The following is a 12,472-nucleotide window of genomic DNA, read 5'->3' on the forward strand; positions in this document are numbered from 1 at the left end:
TTTATCCTACCCGGAATGTCTACTAGACTTTGGTTTGAACAGATTTCAGTGAGTTATTCCTAATGCCGCGTACACACGATCAAACAATCCGGTGGAAAAGTCCGGCAAACTCAAGTCCGCCAAACAATCCCCCCCGTGTGTAGCCTCAGGCATACTTTTTTGACCCGACAGTACGGCGGACTTTGATGTGCAAAACGAAATTCTATCTGCCCGCCGTACTCTCATTTCGGCGGACAATCCGGCCGTGTGTATGCCAGGCCGCCGTACTTTTGAAATGAGCGGACTTTTCCCGCCCGGATGAAAAGTCCGCTCATTTCGAAGGGGGTCTCCAGGTAGGCGGGGCCCGCGAAGGAGACGTCGCTGGCCCCGCCGCCTGGTATGGACTTAAAGGGGAACCCCCAACGCGTGGAACCAACCAAATCGGCGTGGGGGTCCCCCCCAAGTCCACAACAGACCCTTGTCCGAGCACGCTACCCGGCCGGCCAGGAAAGGGGGGCGAGCGAGCGCCCCCCCCCTCCTGAGCCATACCAGGCCGCGTGCCCTCAACATGGGGGGTGCCTTGGGGAAGGGGGGGCAGCGCGGCCCCCCCACCCCAAAGTACCTTGTACCCATGTTGATGAGGGCAAGGGCCTCTTCTCGACAACCCTGGCCGTTGGTTGTCAGGGTCTGCGGACGGGGGGCTTATCGGAATCGGGGAGCCCCCTTTAATAAGGGGGCCCGCAGATACCGGCCCCCCACCCTATGTGAATGAGTATGGGGTACAATGTACCCCTACCCATTCACCTGTAAAATAAAAGTACAAAAAAAACACAACACACAAGATAAAATACTTTATTGCACAGCTCCGGGGGTCTTCCGTCTTCGGGGATCTTCTCGCCGGACTCCTCCGCTATCTTCTTGTAGCTCTTTTGCTAGCGGAGGAGTCCGGCTTTCTTCCTCGCGTCCCTGGCATTGTGGCCGGAGAGAGCGTCGAGTCAACATCTCCAGGAGAAGAAGAAGAACGGAAGGTGGCAGCGGCGACAGAAGACCGGGCCACCGCCTGTAAAAGAGCTATAAGAAGGCGCGGTGGCCCGGCAGAAGAACCGAAGAGGGGGACAAGACCCCTGAAGTCGGGAGAAGAGGCCGGCGGCGAGGAAGAAAGCCGGACTCCTCCGCTAGCAAAAGAGCTACAAGAAGATAGCGGAGGAGTCCGGCGAGAAGATCCCCGAAGACGGAAGACCCCCGGAGCTGTGCAATAAAGTATTTTATCTCGTGTGTTGTGTTTTTTTTGTACTTTTATTTTACAGGTGAATGGGTAGGGGTACATTGTACCCCATACTCATTCACATAGGGTGGGGGGCCGGTATCCGGGGGCCCCCTTATTAAAGGGGGCTCCCGGATTCCGATAAGCCCCCCGCCCGCAGACCCCGACAACCAACGGCCAGGGTTGTCGGGAAGAGGCCCTTGTCCTCATCAACATGGGGACAAGGTGCTTTGGGGTGGGGGGGCCGCGCGGCCCCCCCTTCCCCAAGGCACCCCCCATGTTGAGGGCACGCGGCCCGGTACGGCTCAGGGGGGGGGCGCTCGCTCGCCCCCCTTTCCTGGCCGGCCGGGTAGCGTGCTCGGACAAGGGTCTGTTGTGGACTTGGGGGGACCCCCACGCCGATTTTTTTTCGGCGTTGGGGGTTCCCCTTTAAGTTCATACCAGGCGGCGGGGCCAGCGACGTCTCCTTCGCGGGCCCCGCCTACCTGGAGACGCGCTCGAAATGAGCGGACTTTCCTCTGCGTGTGTGGGCGAGTCCGTTCATTTCGAAAGTACGGCGGACTTAGTACGGCGGACTTAGTACGGCGTATTAGTCCGCTGAAAAAGTGCCGTGTGTGGGCAAGTAGCCCGTTCGAAAATTCCGACGGACGTCCGCCAGACTAAGTACGTCAGACAGACGGCTACGTGTGTACGCGGCTTAAGAATTACAGGCCTACAATATAAAAACGCCAAATTTCCAAGCAAAATAATTGTACAGCTTTCAGCACATAAAATCCGAAATAATCATACCGCCAGGGAGGTTAACCACTTGCCGACCGCCGCACGACGATATACGTCGGCAGAATGGCACGGGCAGGCATATGGGCGTATATATAAGTCCCTGCCTGCCCGTGCCTGCGGCGGTCGGCATTCCTTCGAGAGCGATCCGTGATGAGGTTGCCGCCATTCATTCATGGCCACCCCCTCGCGATCGCTCTCGACGAATGGAAATCCTCCGTGACATCACTTCCTCTCCTGTAATGTAAACACAGGAGAGGAAGTGATGTATTCTCTCCTCCGTGTCGGTATTTTTCGTTCCGGCACCGAGGAGAGAGGTTCGGTGAGTTGCACCAACACACCACACATACAGTAGAACATGCCAGGCACACTCACACCCCCCCTTTACCCCCCGATCACCCCCCCCCCCAATTACCCCTGCCCCCCCCCAGTCACAGTGACACCAATAGCTTTTTTTTTTTTTTTTCTTTTTTTTGCATTGGTGTCATTTGTGACTGTAATAACTGTTAGGGCAGTTAGGGTTAGCCCCCTTTAGTTCTAAGGTACCCCCTAACCCCCCAATAAAGGTTTAACCCCGTGATCACCCCCCGTCGCCAGTGTCACTAAGGCAGGGTTCACATTGCAGCGGTTTATGAGAACGAATGTGATTCGCACCGCACTGCAGTGCAAATCACATCCGATCTCTGTGCGATTCGAGTTCAGCCATACAGATAGTATGGCTGAATTCGTGTCGCACCCGCCGCACCCGCCGCAAACTCGCACGGGACCCTTTTTTTGGTCCGCAGCAGAATCGGATCGCATGGTGTGAACTGCGATATGCGAACTGATCTGGGGGTGTCATTAACATTTCACTGACACTCCCAGCAGTTCGCATAGGGCAGTGTGAACTGCCGCCGGGAGGCATGTGATGCGGGAACCCGCCGCGCATTCGTGGCGTTCCCACATCGCTCCAGTGTGAACCCAGCCTAATAAGCGATCGTTTTTCTGATCACTGTATTAGTGTCACAGGTGACGCTAGTTAGGCAGGTAGGTATTTAGGTTCGCCGCAGCTTTTTATAGCGCCAGGGACCCCCATATACTACCGCATAAAGCCCCCTGATTGCCCCCTAGTTAACCCTTTCACCAGTGATCACCATATAACTGTTACAGGTGACGCTGGTTGGTTAGTTATTTTTTTTATAGTTTCAGGGCACCCGCCATTTATTACCTAGTCTCACTAGTGTACCCCTAAATTTAGGGGTGTCTACTTTCCAAAATGGGGTCATTTGGGGGGGGGTTTGTGCCATCTTGGCATTTTATGGCCTTCAAAACTGTAACGCCCTTAGAAAGCCTGAAGGCGGTGCTTGGTTTTCGGGGCCCCGTACGCGGCTAGGCTCCCAAAAAGTCCCACATATGTGGTATCCCCGTACTCAGGAGAAGTAGCAGAATTTATTTTGGGGTGTCATTTCACATATGCCCATGGCATGCGTGAGCAATATATCATTTAGTGACAACTTTGTGAAAAAAAAAAAAAAAAAAAAAAAAAAAGTTTGTAATTTTCCCGCAACTTGTGGCAAAATATAAAATATTCCATGGACTCAACATGCCTCTCAGCAAATAGCTTGGGGTGTCTACTTTCTAAAATGGGGTCATTTGTGGGGGTTTTGTGCCATCTTGGCATTTTATGGCCTTCAAAACTGTAATAGGTAGTGAGGAGTGAAGTCAAATATTTACGCCCTTAGAAAACCTGAAGGCGGTTCTTGGTTTTCGGGGCCCCGTACGTGGCTAGGCTCCCAAAAAGTCCCACATATGTGGTATCCCCGTACTCAGGAGAAGCAGCAGAATTTATTTTGGGGTGTCATTTCACATATGCCCATAGCATGTGTGAGCAATATATCATTTAGTGACAACTTTGTGAAAAAAAAATAAAAAAAAATTAAAGTTTGTAATTTTCCCGCAACTTGTGGCAAAATATAAAATATTCCATGGACTCAAAATGCCTCTCAGCAAATAGCTTGGGGTGTCTACTTTCTAAAATGGGGTCATTTGTGGGGGTTTTGTGCCATCTTGGCATTTTATGGCCTTCAAAACTGTAATAGGTAGTGAGGAGTGAAGTCAAATATTTACGCCCTTAGAAAACCTGAAGGCGGTTCTTGGCTTTCGGGGCCCCGTACGCGGCTAGGCTCCCAAAAAATCCCACATGTGTGGTATCCCCGTACTCAGGAGAAGCAGCAGAATTTATTTTGGGGTGTCATTTCACATATGCCCATAGCATGTGTGAGCAATATATCATTTAGTGACAACTTTGTGTAAAAAAAAAAAAAAAAAAAATTTTTTTGTCATTATTCAATCGCTTGAGGCAAAAAAATAAAATATTCGATGGGCTCAACATGCCACTTATCAATTTCCTTAGGGGGTCTACTTTCCAAAATGGGGTCATTTGGGGGGGTTTTGTACTGCCCTGCCATTTTAGCACCTCAAGAACTGAGATAGGCAGTCGTAAACTAAAAGCTGCGTAAATTCCAGAAAACGTACCTTAGTTTGTAGATGTGACAACTTTTGCGCAAACCAATAAATATACAATTATTGACTTTTTTTTTACCAAAGACATGTGGCTGAATACATTTTGGCCTAAATGTATGACTAAAATTGAATTTATTGGATTTTTCTAATAACAAAAAGTAGAAAATATCATTTTTTTTCAAAATTTGCGGTCTTTTTACGTTTATATCGCAAAAAATAAAAATCGCAGAGGCAATCAAATACCATCAAAAGAAAGCTCTATTTGTGGGAAGAAAAGGACGCAAATTTTGTTTGGGTACAACATTGCATGACCGCGCAATTACCAGTTAAAGCAGCGCAGTGCCAAATTGTAAAAAGACCTCTGGTCATTTACCAGCAAAATGGTCCGGTCTGAAAGTGGTTAAGATATAGAAGTCCCAGGAAGTGTCTGGACTGATTGTAAGTAACAGGAAGAGGCATGAGGAAGTAGAACTGTTCTAACTCTGAAAATATGACGCAATGCAAAGTAAGCATTTCCAAATCATATAAAAGCACACCAAAGCCCCCTCCCCTTTCGTTTTCTGTCTCCTCTTATTTCTTTACATTCACGGCCAGCAAACAGAGTATTGCCTTTCTGCCATCCCCTGCTCCACTGGCACACGCCGGGTCCTGCACTGCCATCTTTCCTTGCTCTATCATTGTGACACAGGCTCTGCCGGGTGTCTCCTGAGTTCTTGCAGCTCACCCCCTCTTTAGCACATTCCTCGCTAACATATAAAATGTGTCTGCAATATTTAGTAGGGCTTTAAGGCTGAAGGCTGCATAGGGGCTTTTATTACGCCTTTAAACGCTGTTCTATGTTAGTCTATGTATCCATGCACACCATATGCGTTTACAGGCAGAAAAAAAAAAAAAAAAACACACACACCACACAAGAGATGTGGGTTCTGAGAGGAGTTTATGAGCATAACTTGCGTGTATAAATGCAAGCCATAGGCGTAGAAACGCATGCACTTAGAAGCATTTTTTTCTGCCCAGTTCTAAAATTGCTAATTTTGAGCATAAATTCATATGCCCGTGTGCAGAGGTTGTAAAAGCATTTTTTTATTAAAATAAAAATCATGTTATACTTTCCTGCTCTGTGTAATGGTATCGCTCAGAGTGGTCCTGTACTTAAGCCGGGCTGTGCGCATCCATAGACACACCAATCACGATTTGGCCCAGCCCCCCTCGCTCCCTCATAGGATTTGACTGACCGCAGCAGGAGCCAACTGTTTCCGCTGCTCTCAGTGTAGCCTATGAGAAGAGGAAGAGGGAGCAGAGCTGGATCGGAGGAGGAGTCTGGTAAGTAAAAATGTAACTTTAGCACTGCTATAATTTCCACGTCCCCCCCCCCCCCCCCCCTAGTGATGTACGGGGGTAATGTCACCACAAAGGTCACAATGACATTCTACTATTGGAGACACAGAGCCAGCTCATAGATGTACATGGACAGCATATATCCCTGTATGTTCTACATTTCTTTACATTATCAAGAAAATAATATAACAGAAAAGGCGATTTTATATAAAGTGCAGCCCTGCAGATTTTGGAGAGTAAAGAGCAATTGTGAAAACTCAACACCAACTTTGAGGATGACAAACGTATCCATCTAGATCTCACTGCACCTAGGAGAACACAGGGTCTTCAGAGGTTGGTTCCATGAGCAATCCAGATGTTCCAACACCACCAATCCCTTCAGCTATCTGTAAGGGGGGAATTCTTCTTACTGTCCACCAATGTAAGGAGATTTCACATCATTGATCACCAATATAATTTGTTAGAAACATTCTTCCTAATGGACATCACTGTAAGGAGCATTTTTCTTCTCCCCTCCAATCTAAGGGGGCTCTTCTCCCCCTGACCACCAATGTAATGGGGCTCTTCTCCCCCTGACCACCAATGTAATGGGGCTCTTCTCCCCCTGACCACCAATGTAATGGGGCTCTTCTCCCCCTGACCACCAATGTAATGGGGCTCTTTTCCACCGATCACCAATCAAAAGGGGGTTCACCTCCATTGACCATCAATGTAATGGGGCCCTTTTCCACCTGTCCATCAATCTAAGGGGGGGGGGGGGGTCATCTCCATTGATCACCATTGTACTGGCGCCCTTCTCCTCCTTACCTCAACTCTAAGTGGGCTTGTCTCCATTGATCACCAATGTAATAGGGCCCTTCCCTCACTGACTCCCAATCAAAGGGTGTTCGCCTCCAATGACGACCAATCTGGGGGGGGGGGCACTCCATTGACCTCCTTACCTCCAACCGCCAGCGTCACGGGACCCTTCTCCCCCTGACCACCAGCGTCACGGGACCCTTCTCCCCCTGACCACCAGCGTCACGGGACCCTTCTCCCCCTGACCACCAGCGTCACGGGACCCTTCTCCCCCTGACCACCACTGTCACGGGACCCTTCTCCCCCTGACCACCAGCGTCACGGGACCCTTCTCCCCCTGACCACCACTGTAACGGGACCCTTCTCCCCCTGACCACCAGTTTAATGGGACCATTCTCCCCCGACCAACAATCTAAGGGGCTCTTCTCCATTGAGCACAGGTGTAAATGGGGTGTTTCTCCCACTGACCCCAAACATAACAAGATTTGCCCTCTGAAGAGCAATCTGCAGTGAATCACTTATCAGAGGTGTTTGACAGGCAGCGATGGAGTGGCTGCATTCTCTTCTGTAGGTGGGTGGTCAGGGATAAGGGGGCTCAACCGCCTGATTGTCCAACAATTAGAAAAGTGTCACTTATCACACATGTACACTGTGCACACTGACAGCGGGGAGGATTCTCCATACACTGATAACACTGCAGATCTTTATCTGCAACCCACAATGTTACATTGTATCCCAAACTCTACAACTTCATCCGCTGATCCAGGCATGTACCGGCCATCGGGACTACCGGGAGTTTCCCAGAGAGACACTGGTCCAGTGGGCCGGTTTGAGCGACAGCCTGCCACAGTAATGCCCCCCTAATGCCCCCCTCCCCCCTACATTATATATACTGTTTTGGTCTGGATGAACTCCGGGGCCAAATTTGTGCCCCAATCCAGCCCTGTGCAGATCACACACACAACTACAACAACGTAAAAGAAGATTTCCTCCGCCTGAGCTCAGAGAACTGTCAGATCAGCAGTATGATCGGAGGAGACACACATCGGACGATCAGACATCACACAGCCGCTGCTCTTACCTCTCCGGGGCCGGGGAGCGCAACCAGTGACCGGAGCACAGCTTATGTCCCACCGGAGCTCCGCCCACTAACACCCTTCATTTCTGTACTGCCTTCTATTGCTCTGATTGGCTGCTATACGGGGCGGGGCCAAGCTACTGCCATGCATCGCACCCTGTACAAACAGAGCGATCTGCCATGTGATGTCATCGTGTGACCGAACACATTCCAACGATTGTTCTATATCACCCCCTCCACCAGCAAGTCAGATCCTTATATATCCCAATGTACAGATCCATGTACAGCTCAACCTTTATCATTACATCATCATTACCTGTACATGAAAATGACATCATCATCAATGTACATGAAAATGACATCATTACCTGTACATGAAAATGACATCATCATCAATGTACATGAAAATTACATCATTACCCGTACATGAAAATGACATCATTACCTGTACATGGAAATGACATCATCATTACCTGTACATGAAAATGACATCATCATCAATGTACATGAAAATGACATCATCATTACCTGTACATGAAAATTCTATTCTAATTATCAGTAAATTGCAATGAAATGATCAATACGTTTAAATTAAATCACCATTAAAGGCATAGTCTACCTTTTGCAAAAGTGGATCTCTACTCCCCTCTGCTGTCCAGAAGCTCCATGATGGCCGCTGATCTCTTTCAGGATCTGATGTTTGATCAGCCAGCAGAGATGATGTTATTCATTCATTTATCTCAGCAGATGCTGGAATTGTACACGGAGTTGCGCACACGCAGTGTGAACAGGCAGGTAAGAATACTTTCGCCCTGGTTCACACTGATGTGATGCCGGAAACGCATTTAGTTTGGAAAGTCTGAATCGGGTTTCAAAAGACGTTTACTATACGAAAATCCAACGATCATGCCCCGTACAGAAATTTTCTTCCAATTTACTCAATGCATACCCCATGTCTGCCTGCTGATTCCTTCCTCTGCTGTCAGCATGAATCACTTCTGACAATTTTTCCTGACACCAAGAGAAAAATGGTGACAGGGGAGGGATCTCCAGCTGATTGACAGCCTCAGCTCTGTTCCTGTGTGAAGGGGATGTGTCCCTTCCCTCCAATCAGCTCTCAGAGCTTTCCTCACTGAGCTCTGCACAGTATAATTTCAGCTCTCTGCCCCCTTTTTTTCTTAACGCTAATCAAACTTTGTCTCTGTCACTCTGATTTGCCGATCACCCCATTAGCAAAACACTGTCTGTGTTCAGAGCCGGTGTTCTGTCGAAAAGTGCCCCCACCGAATAGTGCCCGTGCGTGCGCAGGACAGAGTGGCACTTCAGCTGATTTGCCGATCAGCTGGAGTGACGTGACCATGGGGCAAGCGCACAGTGTAGTAGGAGGTGTCTCTCCATGGGAGATGCCATTTCGGGGGGAGATCCTAGTTCTCACATTGTGCCTCGCTGTTGCGGGCGGCTTTACAGTGTGCTGATGGTCCGGTTTTGTCCGTGTTGCAGGGCAGGTTTGCTGTGTTGAAGGCCCGGTTTTGCCTGTGTGAAAGGGTGGGTTGCAACACAGACAAAACAAGCTCTTCAAACACAGCCACAAGCCGCCCTCCAGCAGCGATGCACAATCTGAGAACTACGGTCTCCCCCGCTGTTTGTATGGGTTTAGATTGTGCCTATGAAATGGTATCTCCCATCGAGAGATACCTTTTAAGATGTGCGCATGCACCCTGGTTACGTCAGCCCAGCTGATCAGCAAATCAGCTGTTGTGCTGTTCCGTACGGCACATGTGCAGTACATACCAGGAACTTCTCGATAGAACACCGGCGCTACCTATAGGCAAGCTAGACGTCGGCCTAGAGCGCACAGTATTTGGGGGTGCCACTGCCTTCTGTGCCCCGCAGCAGGACCACAAGGGCGTGTGCTGTATACAGGTTGCAGACTCCAGGGGTGTGCTATGTACAGGTTTCACAATACAGGCATGTGCTATGTACAGGTTGCAGACTCCAGGTGTGTGCTATATACAGGTTGCAGAATGCAGGCGTTTGCTATATAGAGGTTGCAGACTACAGATGTGTGCTATGTACAGGTTGCAGAATCCAGGCGTGTTCTATGTACAGGTTGCAGAATACAGGCATGTGCTATGTACAGGTTGCAGAATACAGGCATGTTCTATGTACAGGTTGCAGAATACAGGCGTGTGCTATGTACAGGTTGTAGACTCCAGGCATGTGCTATGTACAGGTTGCAGAAACCAGGTGTGTTCTATGTACAGCTTGCAGAATACAGGTGTGTGCTATGTACAGGTTGCAGAATACAGGCGTGTTCTATGTACAGGTTGCAGAATACAGGCGTGTGCTATGTACAGGTTGTAGACTCCAGATGTGTGCTATGTACAGGTTGCAGAATACAGGCGTGTGCTATGTACAGGTTGCAGAATCCAGGCGTGTGCTATGTACAGGTTGCAGAATACAGGCATGTGCTATGTACAGGTTGCAAAATGCAGGCGTTTGCTATATACAGGTTGCAGAATACAGGCGTGTGCTATGTACAGGTTGCAGACTCCAGATGTATGCTATGTACAGGCTGCAGACTCCCGATGTGTGCTATGTACAGGTTGCAGACTCCAGATGTGTGCTATGTACAGGTTGCAGACTCCCAATGTGTGCTATGTACAGGTTGCAGACTCCAGATGTGTGCTATGTACAGGTTGCAGACTCCCAATGTGTGCTATGTACAGGTTGCAGACTCCTGATGTGTGCTATGTACAGGTTGCAGACTCCAGATGTGTGCTATGTACAGGTTGCAGACTCCAGATGTGTGCTATGTACAGGTTGCAGACTCCAGATGTGTGCTATGTACAGGTTGCAGACTCCCAATGTGTGCTATGTACAGGTTGCAGACTCCTGATGTGTGCTATGTACAGGTTGCAGACTCCAAGCGTATGCTATGTACAGGTTGCAGAATGCAGGCGTGTGCTATGTACAGGTTGCAGAATGCAGGCGTGTGCTATGTACAGGTTGCAGAATCCAGACTAGGGCTGAAACAACGAATCGATTATGAAATTAATCGATTACTATTTTCTAGAAGTCGACCGCTATGGGTTTTTCTCTGGCCGATGACGATATTTAGAAATCATGGCAGCCGATATATGATGCCGATTTTTTTGGGCCGATATGTTAGGCCAATTTTTTTTATTTTATTTATTTATTTTTATCCCCCTTCATCTCATAAAACCTAACAGACACCTTTCCCACTGGGGTGTTTTTTTAGGCACTTTTGGGCTAAAAATAGCGGCTGTAAAGTGCCTGCAAAACGGCTCCCCTGCAGTCTGTGTGAAAGACAGAGTGCTTTCACACTGAGGCGATGCGCTGGCAGGATGTTAAAAAAAAGTCCTGCAAACAGCACGTTTGGAGTGGTGTATACCGCTCCTCCACCACTCCTGTCCATTGATATTAATGGGCACCACTGCCAAAGCGCATGCAATGCAATTTGGCAGCGGTGCTTCACGGGCACATGCAATTCGGCCGCTAGCTGGGTTATATGCGCCCCACTAGAAGCCGAATAGCACCACTAAAATGATGGTAAAGCGCCACTAAAACTAGCAGCATTTTACCATCAACGCCTGCCCGCTCCAGTGTGAAAGCAGCCTATAAAATAAAAACAGGTAGTCAAAACTTTTGGACGAAAAAAAAAATGGGCTAACTTTACTGTTTTAGGTTTTTGTTTTTTTAAAATAATTTAGTGTATATTTTTTCCCCAAAAAATTGCATTTGAAAGACCTCTGAGCAAATGCCGTGTGACCAGGGGTGGACTGACAACTCATGGGGCCCCCGGACAATAGGAGATTATGGGGCCCCCAGGCAATCCGAGTTTATGGGGTCACACAGTATACACACACACACACACACACAGTATAGAATCACACAGTACACACATACATGTATTGTACACACAGTATACACAGACATGTTTCTATTGGCTGAGAAGGTACTGGAGAGGTGGGGCAGCTATAATCTCTGGATTTTTAGACCAAAAGAATGTCGGTAGGGGACATTTCAGAGACAGATGTAAAAAAAAAAGACAGATTATTACATACTGTCCCTGGTTTTACTGAGGCTGGCAACCCTGATGGGGCCCCCTAGTGGCTCGGGGCCCTCGGGCAGTGCCCGAGTGGCCCAATGGTCAGTCTGCCCCTGCGTGTGACATAAAATATTGCAACAACCGCTATTTTATTCCCTAGGATCTCTGCTAAAAAAATATATATAATTTTTTGGGGGTCTAAGTGATTTTCTGGCAGAAAATACAGGACTTTTACTTGTAAGCAACAAGTGTCAAAAAAGATTTAGTCTTTAAATGGTTAAACTGAGAACTCTACACATGGAGTTGAGTTCATTCATTCAAATGTAAACATTGTATCTTTTTGCTCTTTTCTTGGCAGACTGCCCAGAGAGGAGACAAGTCGCTTCTACAAAGACTCAGAGTCGGTTCACACAGGGGCGACACGACTTTCAACACGACTTTTGGAGGCAACTTGGACACGACTTGAACACGACTTGGGCATGACTTACAACAGGACTTTAAGTCGCCCCAGGCCAGGCGACTTTTGCCGTGGCCAATCAGAGAATGAGCTCTGAAGGGGGAACTCCCTTTAAAATAAATTTGGCGTGGGTTCCCCCTCCGAGAGCATACCAGGCCCTTAGGTCTGGTATGGATTCTAAGGGGAACCCCCTACGCCGAAAAAACG

General features: G+C 48.5%; 1 protein-coding gene across 1 annotated transcript in view; it reads right to left on the minus strand.

The window, feature by feature from the left end:
* The window catches only part of SQOR (sulfide quinone oxidoreductase), a 97,720-nt gene extending 89,868 nt beyond the window's left edge, over positions 1-7,852 (minus strand). The window contains exon 1 of the mRNA XM_077471826.1: positions 7,740-7,852. The gene's annotated coding sequence lies outside the window, so the exon portion shown is untranslated. The remainder of the gene's footprint in view (positions 1-7,739) is intronic.
* Positions 7,853-12,472: the final 4,620 nt, after the last annotated feature.

Source organism: Lithobates pipiens, unplaced genomic scaffold, assembly GCF_037356315.1.
Source record: "Lithobates pipiens isolate NorthernLeopardFrog02 unplaced genomic scaffold, aLitPip1_a1.2 Scaffold_8, whole genome shotgun sequence".
Lineage (NCBI taxonomy): Eukaryota > Metazoa > Chordata > Amphibia > Anura > Ranidae > Lithobates > Lithobates pipiens.